Below are 16,163 nucleotides of genomic sequence, written 5' to 3'. Positions count from 1 at the left end.
TGAGCTCACAGACACAAAGAAAGCAGACTAAACCTCAAACAGTGTATAAGCTGGCTCCAGATGCCAAGCGAAGGACAGGGAAACCACCTCACTCAGGTTGGCAATGCAAAAGCTCAATAAAACACTCCTCTCTCAGTATCTTCTTTTGCCTCTTTTGTTCTAAGCAGCTGCCTTTCCAAATGACGGGAAAATTTACCCTGATTGCCTCCCTCTCATTTGTGTCATTCATTCTAAGAGAACAAGACACTGTGCTCCTCCCAGCATCCTCAGATAAAACCAGGGAAGCAGGCAGAAGTGAAGAGCCGGAGAAATACAGAATAATGCGTGCCCTGTTTCCATACTGCAGACAAAGCAACTTTCAGAGGCAAGAGGAAAAGTCTCCCAGAGAAGTCTTCTTTGGGATTACACCAGCAGGAGAGATTCTCCCGGAAAAATTTTGAACTTAAAGTTTTATCAAGGATATGCTGCCCTTGTGGTACGTCCCAAAACTAATGCAAAGGGGCTAACTTTCATTTCTCTAAAATTTAAAGATGGAGTTAGAGAACAAAAGTAAAGGAGCGAGGGGAGGGCTCAGTGTGGGCAAAAGACATAAAGGAGAATACATTGCTGCTGACCACTCTCCTATTGGCTAAACTAGAAAGATGCTACATCAGTTACCAATTCTTATTCATCTTCAAAATGGCCTCGGCATTCAGTATTTGCTGTGATACAATCAAAGATTAACGTTCTGCCCTGACTGGTTTGGCTCAGTGGATAGAGCGTCGGCCTGCAGACTGAAGGGTCCCGGGTTCGAGTCTGGTCAAAGGCATGTACCTTGGCTGCAGGCACATCTCCAGTAAGGGGTGTGCAGGAGGCAGCTGATCGATGTTTCTCTCTCATTGATGTTTCTAACTCTCTATCCCTCTCTCTTCCTCTCTGTAAAAAATCAATAAAATATATATATTTTTAAAAAGATTAACGTTCCACCCTGGCCAGTGTGGGTCAGTGAGTTGAGCAGTCCTGTGCACTGAAAGGTCACCAGTTCCATTCCTGGCTGGGGCACATACCCAGGTTTAGAGTTTAATTCTTGGTTGGGGTGCGTACAGGAGGCAACCAATCAATGTTTCTTTCTCACATTGATGTTTTTCTCTCTTTCTCTTTCTCTCTCTGAAATCAATAAAAAAAATACTTATTTTTAAAAAAAGATTAAAGTTCCAGTACTCAGCACAGTACCTGGTATTTAACAGGTCCTGCTCAAACTTCCAGATCCAGTATAAGATATTTAAAGGTCTGTGTTCTCACTTTCATGTGACCTTTAAAGATTTTCCTTAGAGATGAAAAGCAATTCCTGAGGATTAAAAAGTCTTTTAAAGTATCATACCCTGTGCCAATTAACTTGCCTGGTAAGGGCTATAACAATCTATTCTCATCAGCACTGGTTGAAAACTTATGTGGACCACATCAATTACCCTGGGCCTTGGCACAAACAACCAATCCATCCAAAACATGTGTGGCCCCAGGAGGCAGGTTATACTTCCATAAGCCTCATGTCCTTAAAAAAAAAAAAAAAAAAAGGCAGTGCAAGATTGGGGTCCTGGATGCCGGACTCCCCAGCCACCATGCTGCCCTCTGACAGCGAGGTCCAGGCCCTCTCAGAAGCTGCTCCCATTCATTCTCCATGCGATCTTCTGCCCCTCCCCACCCCTTCCATCACTGTTTTCACACTAGTATGGTGTTACCTTCTATCCTTACTTTCCTCACCTGACTCAGATTAGCAAAATCCAGGAATTAACATTTGGATACTGAAATGTCACTTACAGCCACATGCAGAATTAAGGCAAAATATCAGTTCTCCAGCTTCATATTCCAAAACTCTCTTAGAAATCTACACCTTACCAGAGAATTATATGTCATCTTTAAAACCACCATAAATTTCTAAAGAATAAAAACAAAACATGCCCTGCCCGGTTTGGCTCAGTGGATAGAGCATCAGCCTGCAGACTAAGGGGTCCCAGGTTCGATTCCGGTCGAGGGCATGTACCTTGGTTGTGGACACATCCCCAGTGGGGAGTGTGCAGGAGGCAGCTGATGGATGTTTCTCTCCCATCGATGTTTCTAACTTTCTATCCCTCTCCCTTCCTCTCTGTAAAAAATCAATAAAATATATTTTTTTAAAAAACAAACAAATGCTACTAGGCCCATAACTACACTAATACCTGGATTGTTACCTCCTAACTCCTCCAAGGCTCCAGTTTCTTCGATTCCAACCCCTTTTTATGTCACCTTCACTGGAGAGAAAAGATAGAACAATATTTCAAGCATTTTCACATGCGTCCGTGTCATTCCAAATGTAAAGTCTTCAAGATAACATTCAAGATCCTTCAGGATCTGGTCCTCCTCTTATACAGCCTACTGTGTCTCCCATGTATCTCCCTACTGTATCTTTCATTAACCTGCGGGTACAATTAGGACACCCTCATTCCTATCCCAGTTTCTATCCCACACAAACCAACAACATCTCTGCCTCTGGGCCTTTGCTCATACGATTCCTAGTCACTTCTCACCCTCCTCCCCAAAGTGTCCTCCTCAGTTCTGAAGGTAGCATTGTGTGGAGGAAAGAGAACTGACTTAGGAATCAAAATACCTGAATTCTAGACATGGTTCTGACAATAACTAGTTGTGTGTGTGCCTTTGGACAAGTCCTTTGCTCTCTGGGCTCAGTTTCCCCATCTATAAACAGAAAGACTGAACTAGATCATCTTAATAGTCCTGCCAGCTTAAAAAAAATTAATCTATGATTCCTATATGCTCAACAAATCCAATCTCTCTTCCAAAGTCTACAAGTCCTCCACAAATTTTCTCCAAGCACTCCAGCCCACACTATTCTAACTCTTCTCTGAACTCTAGATCTAGAATCCAAAACAAATCACAGAGCATTTATTCAATTAAGATTTTCTGAGCATTTTCTTGGCCAAATATTATGGGAAAGCCTTGGTAATAAACATAAAGCCAAATAAGAGCCAGACATATCACCTGTATATCCCCTTCCTCTCCATTATTTTTATCTAAGTGAAGTCGTGTGAAACATGAACATCAGATGCAAATGATATCATTTATTCACTTGACAAATATTTAAAGAAAACTTTCTACATACTGTTCTAAAAAGTAAAGACACCAATAAACAGATGAACCAACTCCCTAACCTTCATGGAGTTTATTTGAGAAAGCAACAGGAAAAACACACAAATATGTATATAATTTTAGCAACAAAAACAAAGCAAGGATTAAAGATTGACGAAGAACAGCTGTGCATTTGAGGAGGTGCATTTGAGCTGACACCTGAATAAAGTGAGGGTAGAAATATTCATCCCAGGTGCAGGGCGAAGACTCTGAGACAGAAGAGATAGGACAAAAGTGGACAGCAGCTGGGAGGGTTAGAGGTTAGAGCACTTAAGGACTGGGTAGTAAATCTGGATTCTAAGTATGATGGGTGGGATTCCATACGAGTGTTAAAGTAGGGGACAAATGTGAAACTTTGGTTGCTATGTGGAGAAGAGACTGTGAAGGGACAGGAGTAGAGGAGTCGGGACCAGTTAGAAGGCTAGAGAGAACCATTAAGAACTTAGCATCCAATCTCCCCCCCGCCTAGGTTCACATCCTGACTCTTCAGCTTATGAGCGGGGTAATCTCAAGAAAGTTCATTTCTCTGTACTTCAGTTTCCACATGTTAAGTGAGGATAACAGTATATAAATCATAAATTTGTCTGGAAGATTAAACTAGTGCACTAAACCCCTCAAACGAGTCTGGCACAGAGCAAACACTCCATGAATGCTGGTACTTTGAAACCATGAGACCACCTAAGAGAAGTGCACAGAGAAAAGAAGGGGGCTGATGCTTGAGCCCTGGGACACTCCAACATCTCCAAAGGCCTCCCTTCAACCCAAGATTTTACCATAAGCCTGCATTTCCTAAGCCTTGTCTGTGGCCCCAAACCCCTGTATGTAACTGACAGTTGAAAGCTTGATAAAGTAATACTTGATATAGTTCTTTAGGCAACAATTATATGTTCTAAGTTCCAGTTGTTTTTTCACATACTTGTCTTGTATATCCACCACCATGCTCAGCCTAGAGTTAAACACACCCTCGGGTGTTCATAACACTCACTCGTGAATATGTCATGTAAATTTAAAAAAATAACAACAATGTAATGCACTATGATTTCTGTTTTAGAAAATCATCTTCTTCTTTATGGAATAATGTGGATTATAAGATATCCTCAGCACCTCCCCATCATCCAGCCATCAGGCCCATCTTGACAGATAGTCACACTGGCCAGAGCAGTTACACTACAAGCCATTTTTCCTTCTGACTTCCCAATCGTTATTCTCTGTGTATAAATTTTTCTGTCTCTCCTTTCCTGGAGATTTGTCTAAGTACAAAAATCTTTCATATTTAGCAACATGTCACATTTAGTCCCCCATCCCCAGCCCCCATAGCCCTAAAAGAATCTAGACACTGAAGCCAGAATATTCCTAAAACAACAGCATAAAAACTTAGGAAATAAGGGAAAGAAAATTGGCATAACCCAAATACATATCCAAAGGATCATCTAGGAGGGTTCCTTCCACCAGCGTAGAGGTCTCAGTGTCTTTAGCTAGTTACTGTAAGTACTGATAAAATGACCTTGAGTGATAAGAGTTTCCAACAGAACAAAGGTCCCAGTCAATGAGGGGCGGGGTGGGAGGAGGAAGAGTTCTAACTTTTTCATTTCCTCATTCAATTTCCACAAAACTATATGCCCTTTTATTTTTTTCTTCCCCGCCCCACCCACTCATCTCCCCACACCCCCAATCCTAGTGATGACAAACCACAGAAAATAATGCTGACCTACCAGGACCAGTCCTTGATGTGGCTTCAACCAAGCCTGAGCCTCATATCCTGAGATCTACCCCTAGCCCTCCAGGGACCAGGAACAACGACAAATACATGGGAAGTATGTAGGCGACTTGAGTGTAGGCAGAACTGGACACGTGACGCTGCTCCCAAATTGGCTTTATTGCTCAAATCTAATCCTGGAATAGACAAAGGCTGCTAGATGCTATTTTACCAGTACCTTTCAACAAAATTATTGCTTACTAACTCTGACCACTGATCTACTTATGGGGGTTTTAAAAATGGTCCATCTGAAATAAGGTATAAAGTGGCCTCTGTTCATTTGCCATGACTCGGCCATCACTTCCTATATAAACACTTTGGTCCTAAATACTATTCTAATTCAAGGCAGTGACCTATCAAATCACAGATGTGCAGAAAAATAGTAAGAAAGAACCTTCACAACTAATATCTCTGATTAATTGGATAGTAAGGATTCAAATAAACACTTTGACCTTAAATCCTATTTTTCCATGTCCTTCCTAACCCCACAGCATGGAATATTCATTTAAAGTTGGGCTTTCTTCATCTCTAAGTCTCTGTGTACAGATTCTAGCATCCACTGAGAAGCAAAAAGCCTTATTCCCCCTCCCCCATGCTAGCACACAATTTTCAAGAGAAGCTGCATTTCCTTTGGCACTAGTGCTAGGATCACTCTGGCTTGTGTAGAAACCCTTTGGGTCTAAGCACCTAGAATCCAATCCATCTGTCCCTGGCTCAAGTGATAAGACCTGACTTTTGGGGAAAACTTCTCAAGGCATCCTTACTACTAATCATCGGCTCCTTCTAATACAGGGCATATTATGTTAAACGGATGTCCTGGCAACAGTACGTGTAATCTATCATAACTAACAGGAAAAATAACTGACTGGGCCCTGTTCACTCACTAGAAAATGTATCAGGGATCATCTCAGCACTTAGGGCAATATAACCAGAGTGATGGATAAACAGCCACTTCCCAAAGCAGTGTGAATCAGGTGGTATTCAGCACCCATATCCCAAAATAATTTTCTATCTAATTTCTTAACATTACTCACTCATTGATTTGTCAAACACCTAATATTAAGCATGTTTACTGAAAAAAAAATAATGAGAACAAATAGATGCTTGAAAGCGCTAGCCCAGTGCTTTTTCCACAGCAGATATTCAATAAATACTGGAAGGGAGGGAGGGAGGAAGGGAGGGAGGGAGGAAGGGAGGGAGGAGGGGAGGAGGGGAGGGGAGGGGAGGGGAGGAGAAAAAAAGAAGACCTGTTTGTTTAGCCAGAGGAAGGAAATAACAGCATAAATAACAGTAACACAGCAGAGCGCTTCCTTGGAGACTAGTGTCTGACAGAACATCCAGGACACTGACTCCTTGATTAGAAGCACCTTCTACCCCATTCCAGTTAGCTGTGGGGAAGAGGAAGAATAGGGAAAAAGGGAAACAATATCCACAAATACCTAGATTCAAACTTTACATCAAAGGCAGACAAAAGACCACCAATATTGACACCTCTCATCCAAAGTAGTTTCCAGAATACTGACAATCCAGGTATGTCTAACCAGCATATTCTAACCACAATGGCCCTTGATTGAAAGAGGTCCATTAAAAAGGATTTATGCCCTAACTGGTTTGGCTCAGTGGCTAGAGCGTCGGCCTTCGGACTGAAAGGTCCCAAGTTCGATTCCAGTCAAGGGCATATACCTTGGTTGCGGGCACATCCCCAGTAGGAGGTGTGCAGGAAGCAGCTGATCGATGTTTCTCTCTCATCGATGTTTCTAACTCTCTATCCCTCTCTCTTCCTCTCTGTAAAAAATCAATAAAATATATTTAAAAAATAAAAAGGATTTATTATTTCTTATGCTATTAACAAAGGGTTAAGCATAGTATTTCTAGAATATTTCTTGGAGATCCTAAAGTCTAGTTTAAACAAATGATTCCCACACTTCTGAAAGGCCTTAATTGGGCCAGTCCGTTACTTTTAGTGCAATCTTGCAAAGACTGGATTCTTTTTAAGACCTTAAAAGATTTGGACAAAATTCTTTCAATGGTAACTTTTTGAAAAAATCATCTCCAGAGTTTACACATGTTCCTCAATTACTCATACTGAATGGGGGCGGGGGGAGCGGGGGGAAGAGAGACAGATTTTATTTCCAAACTAGAGGCCCAATGCACAAAATTCATGTAAGGGGCTCAGCCCTCACACCCCCAGCTGCCTCAGCCGGTCCTCACAGACCCTTGCAGCCCCCTCGCAGCCTCAGCTGGCCCATGCAGCCCTGGCTTCATCTGGAAGGTCATCCGGATGGTGTCCAGAATGTCATCCAGATGGTCGTTCTGCTGTTTGGTCTAATTAGCATATTAGCTCTTTATTATATAGGATGGTTCCTTTACATCTGAAAGCTCTAATTGCCAGCATAACTGATATTGAGTTTCTGCATAAAACAAAACACAAAACAAGTATTATCATAGGTCTAAAACGTAAGACATAAAGAAAAACAGAGAAAGCCCTGTTTGTTTAGTCAGAGGAGGGAAGGAAAGCATGGGTATGGAAAAGGACAGTCTGTACATGTGGTGCAGCCATTGGGATCCAGGAAAGACAGTGGATCACTCTGTGAACATCTGTGCATTGAAGAGAGATGGAGTAACAGTAAAGGTAAGAAATACTAAAAGAAAACTTAGGCTAACTACAAGGAGATAATCTGTGATCATCAGTCTAGAAAGCTCAGAAAACGTTTCTTAGGCAGGTAGTGAAATCTCTTGAGACAGATTTAAGGATATTTGGAGGTGGAGTAGGTTAAAATGGTCAAATGGTTCTGTTATACTAGGAGATTACATCTGACTGTCAAAAGAATATACCAGTTCTATTTTCTAAGCTACCTTTTCGCTATCTTAGAAAAGCTAAATCACTCCTTAATAAATTATAAAATTGACAAATGGTTACCAAATATAAAAACATTAACAACTGTGTGAGTAAGCAATGAGCCACAAATGCAACCAAACATCTCTGACATTTAAATAAGAGAATTGAGAAAGTCTCTTTTTGAGACCCCCCCAACTTGCAAAACCTCAAGAGCATTCTCACTGGAACTCATACTGAAAGATCACCAATGAGCTGGAGAGAGCCCTTGATGGCTTTCCTTTCTATAACTAGAAGCTACAGAAAAAAACAAAATGTCTTTTAAGTGATACCACATACAAAACAAGAGAAGGAACCAGGGGACTAATCCAGACATGAACCCCATCTGGTCCTAGGGGATTACCCTGATCCAAAAGAACTAGAAAAATTGAGTTAAGAGAATCCTCCAACATCAAACTCCAAAAACTTCTAAAGAAATGGCAAAGTTGAAACTTTAACTCATATCTTTGGACTCTAAGTTCCCTCCACTGAGAGGTCACATTCCTCAGAGGCTCAAAACCCAAACTGGGTCATCGTGACACATTTAAAGGTGCTGGTGAGAATTTCACATATCAAAGCACCATTCCATAGGGCAAGCTCTCTAGTTAGAGGCTCTTAAAGGTAAAATGGGTATGAAAACCAGTGGTCATATTTTGGTTTTGCATTTTTTTATTTTACAAAAAAAAAAAAATTGTTGACTAACGTTAATTAGAATAAAACTTCTCTAGCAAACGAACTTAATTTTTCTGCCTGTCCCTTTTTTGTGCAACTTCCTACTACCTGACATTCCTGGCCTAAGAACCAAGCCTTCAGAGTTCTGACAAGTTCAGAGGAAAAGGTTGCATAAGGAAGAGCAAGAAATCTGCATTGTATACAAAGTGAGAGACAATTCTAGCAGAATGGCTCCACCCACTGCTGCCCTTCCGGAGTCCATTATCTGTGGAGAATCAAAGGGCTTGGCTATAAACTTGGGTATTCAACTGGCGTGTAAGCTCCCTAGCTGTATATATGAACAACACAATTAACTGGTAAGAAATGCGGAGGGGTAGGAAGAGTTTTCTCATCTCTAAATCCTCGCTTTCATAGCCCTTCCAAATTCCCGCACAGTAACTCTCCAAAGGCATCCATCCTGTTGTTTCTCCACAACAAACAATGAAATAAATGTACTTTCTATCTTAATTATTAAGAAAGGTAATCTCAATTCATTTTTACCTTGCCAGTACCAAGTTTTTCTTTAATTTCGCATTTTTAAGAAACAAGGAAATTTGGAGAAGAAGGGAGCACCTCAATTTAAATCTTTAGGGCAGAGGCCCTGGTTTGAAGCTCAACTTTTCCACTTAGGAAAGGCTCTTAAGAAAATTGAAACATTGATCGTCCCAGGGACCCCTGGGTAGTCATGAGAGAAAAGAACTTGCACCAAAGCATTGCGAAACATGTGGGGAACATAAAGGACAAACCACCATTGTGTGGCTCCATATACACATTCCATTTCAGTGTCCGCCTGGTCATATCCAGCTATTTGCTGATCCCCAGTAGCCCTATGATCAGTATGACTAGTTCTCAGCCCATGACCCAAGCTATTGAAAGATAAATAGGGCAGGAATTTAAACATCTAGATATCTTGGCCACATCCACTCTTTTTTTAACCGCCTGATTAGGAACTACATCTTACCTGTGATGAGTCTGTCACATTCCTGAATACAGGTGTCATATTAACCTTCTAAAAACAGTTTTCCCCATCACTCCTTCTCTCCAAAATCTTTAAAAGCTAGACAATGTGTGTAGGATAAAGTTCCAGAATTCAAGCTGACCACGATCTGCTTCCACAGAACCTCCCACTACCCATTGTGGAAGGACAAGCTTTAGAGTCAGACAACGGGGGAGTTGGAATTCCAGCTCTACCACTTACTACTAGTGTGATCTTAAGCAGGTCACTTATCTTTCTGATCTCCTTTAATACAAGAATTCCCTCTCTTTAAAACAAGAATAACAATGCCTACTTCCCAACACTGAAAGATGAAAGGGAGAGCATGGCATGTGGCACAGAGTAGATGCTCAGTAAGCTCCAATCTAAATGGTCTGCTCTCTCTTCTCTTGAAAACTCTCCCCAGCAACTCTCTGCTTGTTTCTGAACCACACTTTGCTTCAAGGCCTAAAGGAAATTCATTCTCTTCTATGAAGCCACCCTGGCTCATAAGTGTTTTCTCCTCTGAGCTTTTCTAATCTGAAACTGTTATTTTTCTCTTTTGTGTCATTCTTCTTTCCCAAATGAGTCCACAAACCCAAGAGCAAATTTTTTTACTAAATATCAAGCCAATCACAATCTAAGTGTGCAATAAAAAAAAATACTTTGGCCCTGGCCAGTTTTGCTCAGTCGGCCCTCGGGCCAAAGAGTCACAAGTGTGATTCCCAGCACATAACTGGGCTGTGGGTTCTCCCCTTGCCTGCAGGAGGCACCTGATTGATGTGTCTTTCTCACATTGGTGTTTCTCTCTCTCTCCCCTCCCCTTCCACTCTCTCTAAAAGTCAATGGAAAAAAATATCCTGGGGTGAGGATGAACACACACACACACACACACACACACACACACACGCACGCACGCACGCAATACTTTGAAGACAGCGTTGCCTCAGAGCTGTCTATCAAGGGTGCAGAAAGCCTGTACTTCACTCCATGCATTCAACCGGCCCTTCTTGAGCTCTTACTTTGCACTGTCCTTAGCTCAGCATGGAAGACAGACTATGAGCAATTTGGTCTCCATCTCTGATTAGCTTTCTGGAACCTAGATTATTTCTGATCCTTTAGAAACCCCTACTCCTGAAGAATCCCATCAATGAAGGGATTCACCTTCTGAGAATATGACTTGGAGAGAAACAAATAATGCAATCTTGGGTTTTAACCTTGTGGCCCTGTCCTAAGATAGCCAGGTGAAATGTGTGCATGTACAAGATAGCTCCAAACAGTCCTGGAGGTGGGATATGACCTCTTCACCCTTCCCAAGACCCTGCTGTCCAAACACAGAAACACCTGCATGGGGATACAGGCAAAAGCTGGACTTTGGCAGCCACAATGCAAATTCTCTCACTTAGTGAAGTTGTTTTATTCAAGTAATATGAACCACGTTCATTTAAAGATCTCAGGAAATGCAATAATCTCTTTAGGAACACTTGAAAATGTTCAGTCTCTTGAACTCTACTAAATTATTAAATTCTTGGATAAGGTAGCATAAACGTTGGCTGAAGTGTGTTCCCTTAGTCTTGGGTCACTTTTTAAAAAAATATATCTTTAATACTTAGTTCACTTAAGAAGAGGAGCAAAAAAGGAAAGGTAATCATTCCCAATAAACACAGTTTAATTTGTTTAGAGTACAAAGTTAATTTTCCTTTGTTTGAGTTCCGTGTGTGTGTGTGTGTGTGTGTGTGTGTGTGTGTGTGTGTGTTCTTTACGGAGCTTGCATTCAAGCTACCACAGCCACTGCAGAGCAGCTTGGGCATGTCCAGGGGACAAGGCGGCTTGTCCACTCCTAGGGCCGCCCCGATTGTAGTCGTCTCTTGCACACCACACTCTGCACTTCCCCAAGCCCCTGTCTGGATGTTCCCCACCCCCAACCGCAGCCCCAGCAGGCGGGAAGGCAGAGCCAGCCCCGACCTCCTGGAGGGCAGTCCCCTCCAGCCCCACCAGCTCCTCTGTGCCTACAGAGGCCCCCCAGAGACTGGGCGCCAGGATGCTAACACTCACAGAACTGGAACACCGCCGGGGGCAAGGAGTGGGAATAGCGGGAAACCGGCTGGGACCGCAGCGGCAGGCACGGCAGAGCCGGAACCGGCACCCTCTGGACCGCCACCCGCCTTGAGCAAGGGCACTGGGGCGAGCAGGCAACCTCCCTGCCGGCGGGGAGCCGAACACACTTACCTCCGCGCTCCCCAGCCAGGCTGGGCGCTCGCACCGATGGGGAGCTTGACTGGAGCCGCGCAGCCCGGAGGAGGAGCTGATCCCGGAGGGCGGGCGGCCGGCCGGCAGGCATCCGCACCGCTGGGCTGCAGGGAGAAAGGGAGGGATGGCAGATTTGAGTGGAGGGGGCGTGGAGGAGGTGTGCCTCCACCCCAGACAGAGAGGGTGGGCTGCTGGAGCCAGGCGGAGGGGTGTGTTCCGAGGCTACAAGAAAACCGCGCTGAGAGTGCGCGAGGGGCGGGCCGCATGGGGGTGGGGGGGAAAGAAGACATAGGAATAGGGGAGATGGGGGCTGAGGGTGGGCAGGATAAGGAGCGGGTCCTCAAACTGAAGGGTCCTCACCTCGGCACGAGCCAAACTAAGAATTGTCTGGGTCTGGAGCAAAGCACAAGGGGGTCTAAAACTTTATGTCATTTTCTCATACACACGTGACCCCCCTGTAGTCCAGATGGTTTCAATCACTGGAGGAAAAAAGCGGCGCTGCTGGTATGCATGAAAAGCCGGAGCTGAGAGAGTCTGGGAAAAGCTGCCTGGACCTGCCTCCAAGTAAACCGATGAGATCTTTCCGTTCTCCCAGTCCTCGGCCTGGGGGAGCCCTGCAAAACCCAGAGACACTAAAAACTCCATTTGGTTCTGCAGTGGTGGTAGCACAGGAACTCTGAAAGCTCTGGGGTTCCGAGGAGTCTGGGCTGAAAGTTCCAAGGGCGTTCTGAGAATTTGTTTTAAATACTCCATTAGCTCCCAACACCAAAAACTAGAAAAGGGTGTCATTAAATAATATAAGCAATAAAATACCTCACCGCGGTAAGAATCTGTGATTTATTAGTGGACTTCTGAAATAAAATTTTAACCCAATATGACAGTCCACTCGGAAAAAAATAATACAAGTCACTTAAAATCTAAACTCATACATACTTAGTGGGATATTAGGAAGCCATGTAACCCAAATTTCTTCTCCCATAAATCACTATAAATAGAACTTGATATTGAAATGCTTGAAACTGACTTTCACAAACCTACTTACATTCTGAAGGAACAAATGTGTATGAACATAAACGGGCCCTAAGGCCAAGAATGTTTAAAAGCCCAAGCCGATTCAATTGTCACATATCCTAAGGAGGTATTTACTCAGCTGCAGGGAAAGCATCAAAAATCATGGGGACCCCCTAGCTGGTTTTGCTCAGTGGGTAGAGCTTCTGCCTGCGTACTGAAGGGTTCCGGGTTCAATTCCACAAGTACCTTGGTTGCAGGCTCATCCCAGGGTGCCTATGGAAGGCAACCAATCAATGTGTCTATCTCACATCCATGTTTCTCTCTCTCTGTTGCTTCCCCTCCCTTCCACTCTCTCTAAAAATCAATGGAAAAATATCCATGATTAAAAAAAAAAATCATGGGGAGTTTAAGATACATCCTGGAAATAATTTAACTTGTTGATAATAGTGGCAAGAACCAAACTGATAAAGTCTATTCTTCCTTTGCCAAAAAAAGGATATTAACATGAATTACCAGTATTAACTCTAGCTCAATAATACTGAGGCCAGAGGATGTCTGGCCTTTTTAGAAGACCTTACACACAGTAAGGTCTGTGTGTGAAAAATAAGTCAATTCTTAGTAAAGTGAATTGGTCTACATTAGGAAAACCCCAAAGTTCAGTTGTTGTTGGTTGAGGCACACTGGAAAACACAGGAGACAACTTGAAACTAGGCAAATTAAAATAAGTTTTACTTCAAATTCAAAATCCAGCAGTGAGTTTCTACCCCGGTTTATTGACGTGCTTAAATCCTTCAGGAGACAGAGGCCGTATTTGGATGAACTTAGCCTGCTCCAATCTTCTCCAACCCTCCACATGCAACTAGAGAACTCAAGTACAAGACTCCTTGGGGGACAGGGGCCACAGAATCAAACAATACTTCAGGCAAATTCCACCAGCAGCTCCCTAAGCTCTGTGAGGAGATTCTTAAATTTCCCACTTCCAAAGCTATTAAAACTTCTACTATGAAAGTCCTGATTTTCTTGTGAGTGGTATCTGTAAAGAAAGCCAACTCAACAGAAAACATCAAAATTTTCTGTGTTCAGACCCAGGACAGTAACTGTTTTCATCTCTGGCAGCAATAATAAGACACAAATAGTTCTTTTTGTTTGCCAATTCCATTGCAAATTATGCATGGGACTTTTTAATTCCTAAGAAAAAACCTAATTAGATCTGCTCTTTCAGAAAGAAAATTAACATCCCTTAAGTTTGCTAAATATAGTTTTGAGCCTAAATTCCACTGATGTCAGTATTAATCTTAATACTAGCCAAAGATTTATGAGACACTAACATATGAAATGTTTTAAGACTATTGCAAATGGTGCTAATTTAATAATTTGCATTAACCTAATGTCCATATCACTTGACAAATAAAATCAACTATGCATAAAGTGCTAAAGGAGATGTAAGCTTTATGAGGACAGGAACCAGGTCTATCTTGCTAATAATTACATCTATGTGCCCAGCACAATGCTCATCCTATATAATAAGAGGCTAATATGCAAATTGTCCCTTCGACTGGGAGTTCAACTGGGAGTTTGAAGGGTTGGGTCCGCCGGCCCACCCCCGATCGGGCTGGGGGGAGGGGCCATGGGCAGTTGGTGGGCCTGCCCTGCCCCCCACAGGGAGGGGGGCAATTGGAGGCGGGGCCAGCTCGCCAACTGCCTGCAGCCCCTCCCCCTGGCCGGCCCCACCCCCAATTGCCCCCCCACCCCGATGGGGGGGCAGGGCAGGCCCACCAAATGACCACGACCCCTCCCCCCCCACTGGCCTGATAGGCCCCGATCAGGGTGGGCCAGCCGGACCCCACCCGTGCACGAATTTGTGCATCGGGCCTCTAGTCATGAAATAGTTGCACAAAAAATATATGCTGTCTGAGTAAATGAAAAATAAATAAAAACACTCCCCATAAAGTTACAATCCTATGGAAGCAAGTGACTTGTAAACAACAGGATGAACTAACAGCTTTAGGAAGGATACTGGCAACAACAAAGAGGAAGGGGTAATTAGCATTAGCTGGCTTTGTACTTTAATCACAATATATATTGAGACATGCAGAGATTGCCTATAGGAGGAATTTGGTATATTTAGTGCTGAATTTGGGGATCTCAGAGATACACTTTCCCATGTCCCATTATTCAGTTCCCTCAACACAGAGCCAAGACAAGATTTGAGCATAAACATCCTGGCTCTAATTTGGACAGTATGAATACTGCTCCTTTTATCCTCCCTCATACGTCTCCTCCACCCCGCAGCCATTTCCTCTGTACTGTCTTCTGTCAGTCTAAGGAAAGTTTCCTAATCTTTATAAGCAGTAGCTTTGGTTCTCTTTGTGTGGAGAAGTGCAATATACTCTGATTACTCTGGTTATATTCCATACAGATGCCAGGCAACACATCTTATAGCTAAGGGTCTGTTTAATATTTTAACTGTGTGGGACTTACAATTCAACTGTTTTGTTATATACCAGAATAGCACTTGACATCACAGAAATGGGCTTTACTTCCTATTGCTATTTTAAATCCTGCACTTAAGATTGGTGAGTAGTTTGGGTTTTCTGGTTCATGGATTTCCCTTTGTATGTTTCTTTGAAGGACAAAGGGGTTAAGATGTTCAAGGAAGTCTTTCAGGTTTGCAGGTCTAGTACTCATGGAGCAGTTATTTCCTCCGAACATGTTATATGTGTTTCTTAAAGGGGCTTATTTATGCCTGATAATGCAAACAATAAGGTTTCTCTAAGGCAGGCAACAGGAAGAGATTGTGTGCCCAGATGACCTTTAAGTTTTCTAGATCGTGCTTTTCCACATATTAGGTCTTTCAAAATTTTTTAACAAAAATAGTATGTTTTGTTTTAACAGCTAAACAAAAATGCTAAAGATTGAAATCATCCTAAAATGTTTTTAATAAATAATTATTAATCATTGATCCATAACTTCAACAAATACTATCTAACCCAATCCTGCTTTGCATTCCCCCCGACATTTGAGTAGAGCCTCATTTCTAAAGTGCCGCATGTTTGAAGTTTTTCCATAATAAGCCGTAAGACTTTGGGCCAGTTTTGACATAAAACACTCTGAAATAGCTATCAGGAGTGCAAAGGGATGACTTTGTCACTCCTTTTGCCTTTTTAGTTTCCTCTTTCCCAAGCTCTCAAAAGGCAAATGGGGTTTACATTCACACAGATGCAACTGAGTCAGTAGTATGAATCCTTGTAACTCATTTTTATCATCAATAAGGCATATGTACTACATCACTAGTTCCTAACTCCTAGTTCAGAATCATCTAAGAAGCGTGTCAGAAGTACAGATTTTGGCCCAGTTCCAGACCCACTAAATTGGAGTCTCCAAGGTTAAGAAACACTAGACTAAATTTACTCTATTATCTTTACTTT

General features: G+C 42.7%; 1 protein-coding gene and 1 pseudogene across 2 annotated transcripts in view; both read right to left on the bottom strand.

Annotated features, from left to right (window-relative positions):
• The window catches only part of LOC139018373 (small ribosomal subunit protein uS8-like), a 53,464-nt pseudogene extending 41,649 nt beyond the window's left edge, over positions 1-11,815 (bottom strand).
• Positions 1-16,163, bottom strand: part of DENND2B (DENN domain containing 2B) — a 172,827-nt gene that overhangs the window by 136,303 nt on the left and 20,361 nt on the right. Inside the window, exon 2 of one of the 2 annotated variants that reach the window (XM_070425344.1) lies at positions 11,704-11,828. The exons of the other annotated variant lie outside the window; for it this stretch is intronic. The gene's annotated coding sequence lies outside the window, so the exon portion shown is untranslated. The remainder of the gene's footprint in view (positions 1-11,703; positions 11,829-16,163) is intronic. 2 annotated transcript variants of the gene reach the window in all.

Source organism: Myotis yumanensis, unplaced genomic scaffold, assembly GCF_028538775.1.
Source record: "Myotis yumanensis isolate MYYU_CA2020_CCGP unplaced genomic scaffold, mMyoYum1.0.hap1 SCAF_10, whole genome shotgun sequence".
NCBI lineage: Eukaryota > Metazoa > Chordata > Mammalia > Chiroptera > Vespertilionidae > Myotis > Myotis yumanensis.
This window is presented reverse-complemented; position numbering and strand designations above follow the sequence as displayed.